Below are 9,241 nucleotides of genomic sequence, written 5' to 3'. Positions count from 1 at the left end.
CACTATCTCTCTTCATTTTTAATGGTTGCATAATATAGAATTATTTGACTGCTCTTGCACTGGGCTTATAAGAAAACTTTGCCTAGAGAAAAGAGACCAAAAAAGGTAAATTTTTTATACCTCTGCTATTACAAACAAGGCTAAAATGAGCATCGCTGGGCATATATGTTTGTGGAAAAGGACATATACTTCCACAGGATGAATTCCTAGACATCAAATTGTCAGACTGTCTTCTAAAAGCCTCCCTCAGTGTACAATTATACCAATAGTACATGAAAACCTCCATTCTTGACACCCCCAACAAACTAGACGTTAACAATTATTTTCAACTTATTTTAGAAAAATAATGCACGTTCCTTATTTTGAAAACACAGTTAAGTATATAAAAGAAGTAATAATCTCTTGAAATCACACTCTTCAACAATTTTCATTGAAATGTGTTGATTGGTACCCCCACAGAAGATGTCCCACTGGAACCCTGTGAACCTGGTCTCCTTAGAGAAATGTGTTAGCATCACTTCTTGTATTCATCAGGGTTCTCCAAAGAAACAGAACCAATGTATATAAATGTGTACAAGAGGAGATTTATCACAGGAATTGGCTAATGCTATTCTGGAGGCTGAGAAATCCCACCACTTGCTGTCGGCAAGCTGTAGAACCAGGAAAGTCGGTGGTATAATTCAGCTCAAATCTGGAGGCCTGAGAACCAGCCGAGCAGTTGGTGAGGGTGAGCATCCTTCCCTGGTCTGCCAACTCAAATGCTAATCTCTTCCAGAAACACCCTCATAGGCACATTCAGAAATGTTTCACCAGCGATCCGGCATTCTTAGTCCAGTCAAGCTGACACATCAATTAACCATCACAGTACTTTATTCCTTTTAATGGCTGATGATTGTCCCCTGTAGGGATATACCACATTTATTTATCTATTTATCAATTGGTGGCTATTCAGGTTGCTTCCACACTTTGGTTATTACTAGTAATGCTGCTGTAAACCTATGTGTATGCATTTTTTTTTTTTGTATTTTTCTGAAGCCGGAAACAAGGAGAGACAGTCAGACAGACTCCCGCATGCGCCCGACCGGTATCCACCCGGCACGCCCACCAGGGGCGATGCTCTGCCCCTCGGGGCATTGCTCTGTTGCGACCAGAGCCACTCCAGCGCCTGGGGCAAAGGCCAAGGAGCCATCCCCAGCGCCCGGGCCATCCTTGCTCCAATGGAGCCTTGGCTGCGGGAGGAGAAGAGAGAGACAGAGAGGAAGGGGGGGTGTGGAGAAGCAAATGGGCTCCTCTCCTATGTGCCCTGGCCGAGAATCGAACCCGGGTCCCCCGCACGCCAGGCCGACGCTCCACCGCTGAGCAAACTGGCCAGGGCCGTGTATGCATTTTTTGTATAAACATGTGCTATCAACTCTTTTGGGTATATAATTAGGAGCAAATTGCTGGATCATGTAGTGAATTAATTTTTCATTTCTGAGAAACTACCACTGTTTTTCACAGTGACTGTACCGCTTTACCTTCCCGCCAGCAATGTATGAGAATTCCAATTTCTCCCACATCCTTATGCTTGTTATTTTCTTTCTTTTTCCTTTATTATAGTCAGCCTAGTGGGTATGAAGTGGCATCTCATGCTGGTTTTGTGTTTCCTTAATGACTCATTATGAACACGTAATCACTTTTAATGCATCCAAATATTCCATTGTACGTATGTACCGGGATTCATTTCATAATTTATTTAAGCAGTTTCCTACTGATAGGCACGTACACTTACTTCTCCAAAATCTTTTGCCACGCCAAGCAATTTTGCAGTATATCTACCTGCTGAATAAATTAACTTCTTTAATGTAAAGTCCTAAGATTAAGGTTGTTAGTGAAAGAATGGCTCATTTTACATTTTAACACATATTGTCAGACAGTCCTCGTGAGTAACAATGCTTTCTTTATGGCAGAGGGCCCCCCCCCCCCCCGCATGCGGCCCCCTGAGGCCATTTATCCGACCCCCGCAGCACTTCCGGAAGGGGTACCTCTTTCATTGGTGGTCAGAGAGAGGAGCATAGTTCCCATTGAAATACTGGTCAGTTTTTTTATTTAAATTTACTTGTTCTTTATTTTAAATATTGTATTTGTTCCCATTTTGTTTTTCTACTTTAAAATAAGATATGTGCAGTGTGCATAGGGATTTGTTCATAGTTTTTTTTATAGTCCGGCCCTCCAACGGTCTGAGGGACAGTGAACTGGCCCCCTGTGTAAAAAGTTTGGGGACCCCTGCTTCATGGTGGTGCCTGTTCCTCCACCCTCCATGCTGGTTAACAATATCGCAACTAAGCCAGTATGAACCCGGGTGCACAAGAAATGGCCTATATCCTTATCTATTTAAAATTAGATTCAGTGGTCTGTCCTGATGATGTGGGAGAGGGGATTACACTACAGCCTTAACTGAGGACCTCCCCCAAACCTGTCCACACCCCCCAAGGTCTTGTAAAGTACTCAGCGTATTCTTAAACTAGCCCAGTGCAACTGAGAGCTCCCTCCAGCCTCCACCCACAGGGCTACCACGGAATTGCTTATTCTCTGAAGAAGTCCAGTTTCTTAGCATCTGATGGTTCTGCAGTTTCCACAGCATACTTGGGGGCTTAAAAAGCTCTGAACCTACCTCTGATGTCTGAACTCCCCAGGGTGCTACCCCTGGTGAGGCTCACGTCCTGAAGCTCTCCGGACCTCCTGAACCTTCGCCTTCGTCTTCTTCCCTGTGGATCACTCTCTGCTCCCTGCCTCCTTCTTCCTCTGTCTCTGTGTCAGTCTCGACCTCTGTTTCCACACTCTCCCCACCATCCTCTGAAGCCAGACGCAGTCGCATCCATAGGTTCAGTTATAGACAAATGACAGGAAAGCCCAGCAGATTTTGCCTGCCGAATCTGGAAAAATCCTTATTTGTTAAGGAAACAGAAAGGCTGGAGTGGGGGGTAGAGCACGTTTGCAGGGAGAGCAAATGCACATTACTTTATTACATTTGTCCATCTTTTCTATTTCTGTTAGTCTGATACATAAACTTTATTTTTTTCTTTGCTCATTTTTCTTTGAATGTGTTTGTTATTTTCCACATCGATCAGAAATCTTTTTAATCTTTGTGAATCTAATTGATATTAAATTATGTCACCTTGTCTTAATTGCTATGCATTTTATTTAGTGATGTTGGTCACCTTTACCCATGGTTGTTGTTCACTTACAATTTTCTGCAAATTGCCTTTTCATTTTCTTTGTCCAGTTCTTAATGAGTGTTTGACTTTTCTCACATTGCTGTGTAGACACTTTTTATAACAAAGATGTTCAACTCTTCAAATGTACTAGTATTTTCTCCCAGTCTGTCATTTGCTGGCTAGGTTTTCTATGGTTTTTAAGTTTCTAGTTTTATGCAGTTAACTGTATAACAATATTTCCCTTTGTAGTGTTCAGACACTTTACTGAGGGTCACATAGGCCTTTTCTATACCAAGAAATCATTTACTGTATTTTGTTTTAGTGCTCTCATATTTTATTAGTAATATTCTTCATTTGCATATTTATACCATCTGGATAGTTTGTGCATGGTATGAGGAAAGAATAGAATTTATTTTCTCATTTTGGCTATCAAAATATATTTTTTAAAAACTATTTATTGATCGATCTGTCAGTTAGTCATGATTTGAATTGAGGAATGGTGCCATTCCCTCCATTACATTTTTAATTAGTATTGCTAATGTTCAGAATTAGTTCTATGTATTTGCATTATTTCTAGTTATCTTACTGAACTCCAACATTAAACTATTAGTTACTCCTCCTGGTTTTCTACATATAATAATAAGAGCATCACGAAAGAGAGGTTATTTTCACCCTCATATACATTTCAATGAAGTTGTGCAGTTTTTATCATATGGTTTTTATGTATTTTTTGTTAAATTTAGTTCTTGTTGTTGTTGGGAATAGAGTAGATATGTGAGTGTTGGTTTCTTTTTCTTATTGCATAAGTAGGACATGTTGAACAATATTCAATACTAGAGATACATGTTTCTAATGTTTCTGCTGAGCCTCTTCCCTATTTTTTAAGAATCTTTGATTCCTAGTGAATGAGCATTTAAAATATTTAAGGGACTTTTTGAGTTGTCTTTCTAAGTTTTTGGGTTTTTTTTGTCAATTTATGCTCTGATGAGAATATCTAAGACTGTCTCTTTCTTATGCCAATGTGGAAAAGGGTCATAATGTGTCATAATTCATCTGAGCATAAGCATAGTCTTTGTCAGAGTAAATCAGATCACCCTCACAAGAGTTCATCATATTTCTTTCCAGGTCTGGCTTTCCCAGAGCACCAACTCTGGGCTCCAACTCTGTGCTATGCTGATGTCACTTAGTCCACTCAGCTCATCATAGTGTCCTATCTCACCTCAATCATGGCTCTAACTTAGTCATTCCTCCTTCTTGTTTGATTTATTAACTCATCCCTACTTGTACATGATGAAACTGGCCTGGTCAGTCAGACGCAGATCAAGTGGAGCGACATACATCAAAGATTGGATTCCCCAGGACCTACAGCTGGAACTAAGTCAAAGTCCATAGGTTGAGATGCAGAAGATACCCTGTACAAACAGCAGAAGAAAATATGCAAACACTGGACTGAAGCTTTAAAACCAACACACAGCCAGCTCACCTTTGAGATTATCAGTCCTTCTCTGACTTGAACCCAGTAACAAATTTGTATGCATCATAGCTGATTTGAAAGCTAAAATTCTAAAAAGTGCTAAGTAAAGACATTACCATAACTATACACATATTTGTTAAGATTATATTTGGTTGTAAATAATAGAACTAATTTCTCTGAAACAATAACTTAAGGATGGTGAAAATTCAATTCTTTCCTGCGTAAGAGTATAGGGGTGAATAATCTAGGGCTGATATAGTGACTTTGCTCTGTGGAGCTCTCAGGGACTCAAGCTTCTTGTAGCTTTCCACTTGACCATGCCAAGAATAACCCTTTCCTCAAGCACCAAGATGGAACTTCAGATATTATAGTTATGTTCCAAGGACTAGGTTGCAAAAGAGAGGAAGATGAGACAAAGAGCTGCCCCTGATGCATGGGATTTGGATGCTGGCATGGGGCACTTTCACTTAAATTCCAATGGTCAGAATTTAGTCACATAATCACACCAAGTTGTAAGACAGGCTGAAATGTTGTGTGTGTTCTGAGTGGCCAAGTGCCTAGCTAGAAGTTTTATTAACGTGGAAGGAGAGGAAAATGAACATTGAAGGGGTCATCAGAGGAAGGCAGATATACAAACGAACAAATAGTGTTAATTCTTGCATTATGGTTGTACTTGAGTGAAGTACACAAGGGGAAGCTGAGGTAAGAAAAGAGTTGATTAATTCTACTTGAAAAGGAGAGGTTGTAGAGGTTACACAGAAGAGGTTTCAACCAAGGTTTTGAAGTGGAGGAGATTTTTGGTAGGTGCTCTATAAGGAACAATATTTGAGGTTGTAGGAGCAGCTCAGGACTAGAGTAGTAAAATATGAGTGCCTTCAAAAATATGTATTTTTGAAAAGTGTATTTATCTAGTACAGGGGTAGTCAACCTTTTTATACCTACCGCCCACTTTTGTATCTCTATTAGTAGTAAAATTTTCTAACCACCCACCGGTTCCACAGTAATGGTGATTTATAAAGTAGGGAAGTAACTTTACTTTATAAAATTTATAAAGCAGAGTTACAAGTTAAAGCATATAATAATAATTACTTACCAAGTAATTTATGTCGGATTTTTGCTAAGTTTGGCAGAATAAATCTTTATAAAACAATTTACTATAGTTAAAATCTATCTTTTTATTTATACTTTGGTTGCTCTGCTACCACCCGCCATGAAAGCTGGAACGCCTTCTAGTGGGTGGCAGGGACCAGGTTGACTACCACTGCTCTAGTTGGTAGGCACAACAGGAGTGAGTAGTGCAGCGAGAAATAAGTATGAAATAGTAGGCAGGGACCAGTAAATGAACAGCTATGTGTACCCTAGTTCGGAGCTTGGACTTCGACCTTTAATAACAGAGATAGGATCTGAATTACAGAATTACAATATGATATCTGAGAATTATAATTTAAAAAAGGTAATGGCTGAATGAAAGCCACAAGGAGGAGAGAGTGTTGAGGAAGTCTCTTAGATTTGTAGCATGGAGGCCCGTTTAGATGGGGCATTAGTCAGAGTTCTCCAGAGACACAGAACCAGTAGTATTGTGGCTGAAAATTATTGAGAGGAGCTGCTGCTGCTGTCTTGAGGCCAAATTCTTCTTCCTCAGGAAAGCCTCAGTTTTCTTCTTGAGGCTTTACAACTGATTCGATGAAACCCATTCAGATTATTCAAGATAATCTTCCTTATTTAAAGTCAACTGATTCTAGATGTTAACCACATCTACAAATATCTTCTCAGCAAAACCTAGATTAGCATTTATTTGAACAACTGAGGATGATATTCTAGGTAAATTGACAGATAAAACTCACCACAACAGGTGGTGGTGCTATTAACTGTACAGCACCTACAGAAGAAACAAATTTGGGGACTAATGAGAAAAGAAATAATATGTTTGGTTTGAGACAAGTTGAGAGTGAGAGCTGAGATATTGTACGGTGTTTAAGAACATGTTCTAAATTAGGACTTTAGAGTCAGGTAGTTCAAACCACAAGCAAGGATTAGTTACACACGGTGAGTACATGAGGAGTAGTTGCAAATGTTCTCTCATGTAAATGGATTAAAGGAGTAGGTAAGACCTGTAGCAACTGGAGAGCAAATGTCTAATCTCTATAGAGCAATGCTTATTTAATTCTAACTGATTATTGTTGTGCATAAATGTTGGTCAAGTGTTGTCAGATTTTTCCATAAGTGAAAAGTTCAGGTTTTAAATATTGTTTCTTAAACTTGCCTAAAATACTGTTGAGTCAAAATAGTACACATCTGTGGAGTGTATTACTCTGTCCCCACTTTGAGAACTTTGAAGAAGGGAGAGAATAAAAAAAAGTGGTTGAAACTCTGGGAACCTCAACATTTAGGGGTCAGGAAGAGACTGAGTTAGCTGAGTAACATAAGAATTAAAACGAAGCTTTGAATTATGACCACTAGAAGTTAATCCCTGAATTAGTCTGTGCGTTCTTTGAGTAGTGTGGTAGAGACAAAGGTAGATTATGCATATTGAAGAAAGTTGAGACTATTCTTTCAAGACTTGCCTCATTCTTTTCATCTAAGCAGTTTAGTAACTTCCTTTCCGCTCTTGAGGATGCAATGAACATTTCTTGCTCCCTTCACGGTTCTCTGCTGGGACTGGGGGAATGTGTGGTTTGGCATTCCTAGAACACTTTGATCTTTCTGGTTCCTAGGTCTTAAGGGATGCAAACAAACAAACAAAATAGCAAAGAAGCCATAATTTCTACAAATAATTTCTGCAATTTAGTTCTACAAATAAATTATGTGTGAGTTTATAGAAAACAATTACCAAAAATAATGCCTTGCAAAAATTTGTGAAGGCTGCCCTAAAAAGAATTGCCGCAACTTCACGTATTCTGCAGAAATAATCTCATTTACACAAAGTACTAACTAAGTCTTCCCAAGACTCCCCAGAACTGCAGAGAGTAGGTTTATCAAAGGTCACGGAATGTCAAGTTTGTAGCATCTACACTTGTCAATTGATAATCCAGGATTTAAGCAGGCCGCAATCAAACCTGTATTATTTTTTATGTTCTAAAACCAGAAAGATGAAAAAGTGACCAATGTAATTGAAATTGTATTTACTCATGAATGAGGAAGAAGTGAGGCTGTATGTGCAGGCGCGCCTGCGCAAGCGCGTGCACGCATATGAATGAAAAACTTGATTTTCTCATGGGTTTATGCCAATCAGCAGGACTCTGCAAGCAGCTTTCATGATTCACGGACAAAGCTGCATTCGTGGTGTCGAGCTGGAGGGGGCAGCCGGAAGTGAGTGCTAATCCCTAAGCAGTAACTCTTCTAGGAAATACACGTGGCATCTTTAGGGTGGCCCTAAGCAAGGGGTTCGGAAGCTTTGCGTATGAATTTAAAGTGATAGAAACAAGAAAAAGTCTGTTCCCATAGACATCCCCATCCTATAACCTTAATCTCCTTTAAACTTTGTGGGATTTCACTAATTGTAGGTAAATATGGGTGAACATGCTTAAGATGCAGAGTTTTACAAACATTTAAGGCTTAAGTAGCGGGCTTTTCTGTTTACACGTCTTTGAGGCCAGCAGGTTTGAGACACTGTGAAGCTGATGGACAAAGCAACTGGAAGGGAAGGTAGGATCATTCTGGAACTGGAGATCCTTCAGGGAGGCGTGGTCAGCTGGTCTGCCCACATGAGGGTGTCAGACTCCTGAGGAGCCAGGTGGAGGGCTCTTTGAGGAGAAGGGTGGGAGGAAGAAGATAATGAGAACCAAGAAATTGAGGTCAAATGGCGGGTACCAAAGACAAAATTTTTTTTACAGCCTTTTGCCACTTGACTCTCCTTGTGGTGAGCTGATGAAGTGTTTCTCCTGGTGACAATTTAGCTGGCAGCTTGCCAGGCTAGGGCTGGAGAGGGATGCTGAGGGTGGGGGGCGGGGCAGGAGTTAATCCCACCCAGAGATGCTGGGCTGAAATGAAAATGAGACAAAATCTAATTAAAACATCTCAAATTAATTAGGAAACCATGGTAGTTGAGAGAGGAATCAGCAGAGTACTGCCACAGAAATCACTTCAAATGTCTTCATTGGCTGGAGAAAAATTTTTCTCAAATCTAATTTCTTCATTTGGCTAAATTGAAACTGTGTATGTGTATATACCTTATATATATAACCACTACAATTTAATTGTGTAATTACTCTTGTTAGTCACTTGACTTTGTCACGGGTGATTTTTGTGTGTAGGACTGCAGTTGTGCTAGTTCTTGGATTTTGAACATGTTTCATATGTCAGAGGAGGAGTTGAAAGATTCGTGCTCACTTATCTCAATGACATGAGTAGCTTATATTCGCATAGAAGTTTTTTACAATACTTTTTAAAAAACTGAACAGAAAAGTTTAAAAGCACATTTACCCTTGCAGTAGTCCTCACATATCCTTGGAGGAAGGCTCTAGTATTTCTACTTTATAGCTAAGAAAACTGGAGCTCAGAGAAGTTAAGTAGTTAGGTCTCCTCACCTCACCCGCAGTGCTAGCCTCTGAGCCAGAAATCTGGGCACTGA

This window comes from Saccopteryx bilineata, chromosome 12 (assembly GCF_036850765.1).
Source record: "Saccopteryx bilineata isolate mSacBil1 chromosome 12, mSacBil1_pri_phased_curated, whole genome shotgun sequence".
NCBI classification, from domain to species: Eukaryota; Metazoa; Chordata; class Mammalia; order Chiroptera; family Emballonuridae; genus Saccopteryx; species Saccopteryx bilineata.
This window is presented reverse-complemented; position numbering follows the sequence as displayed.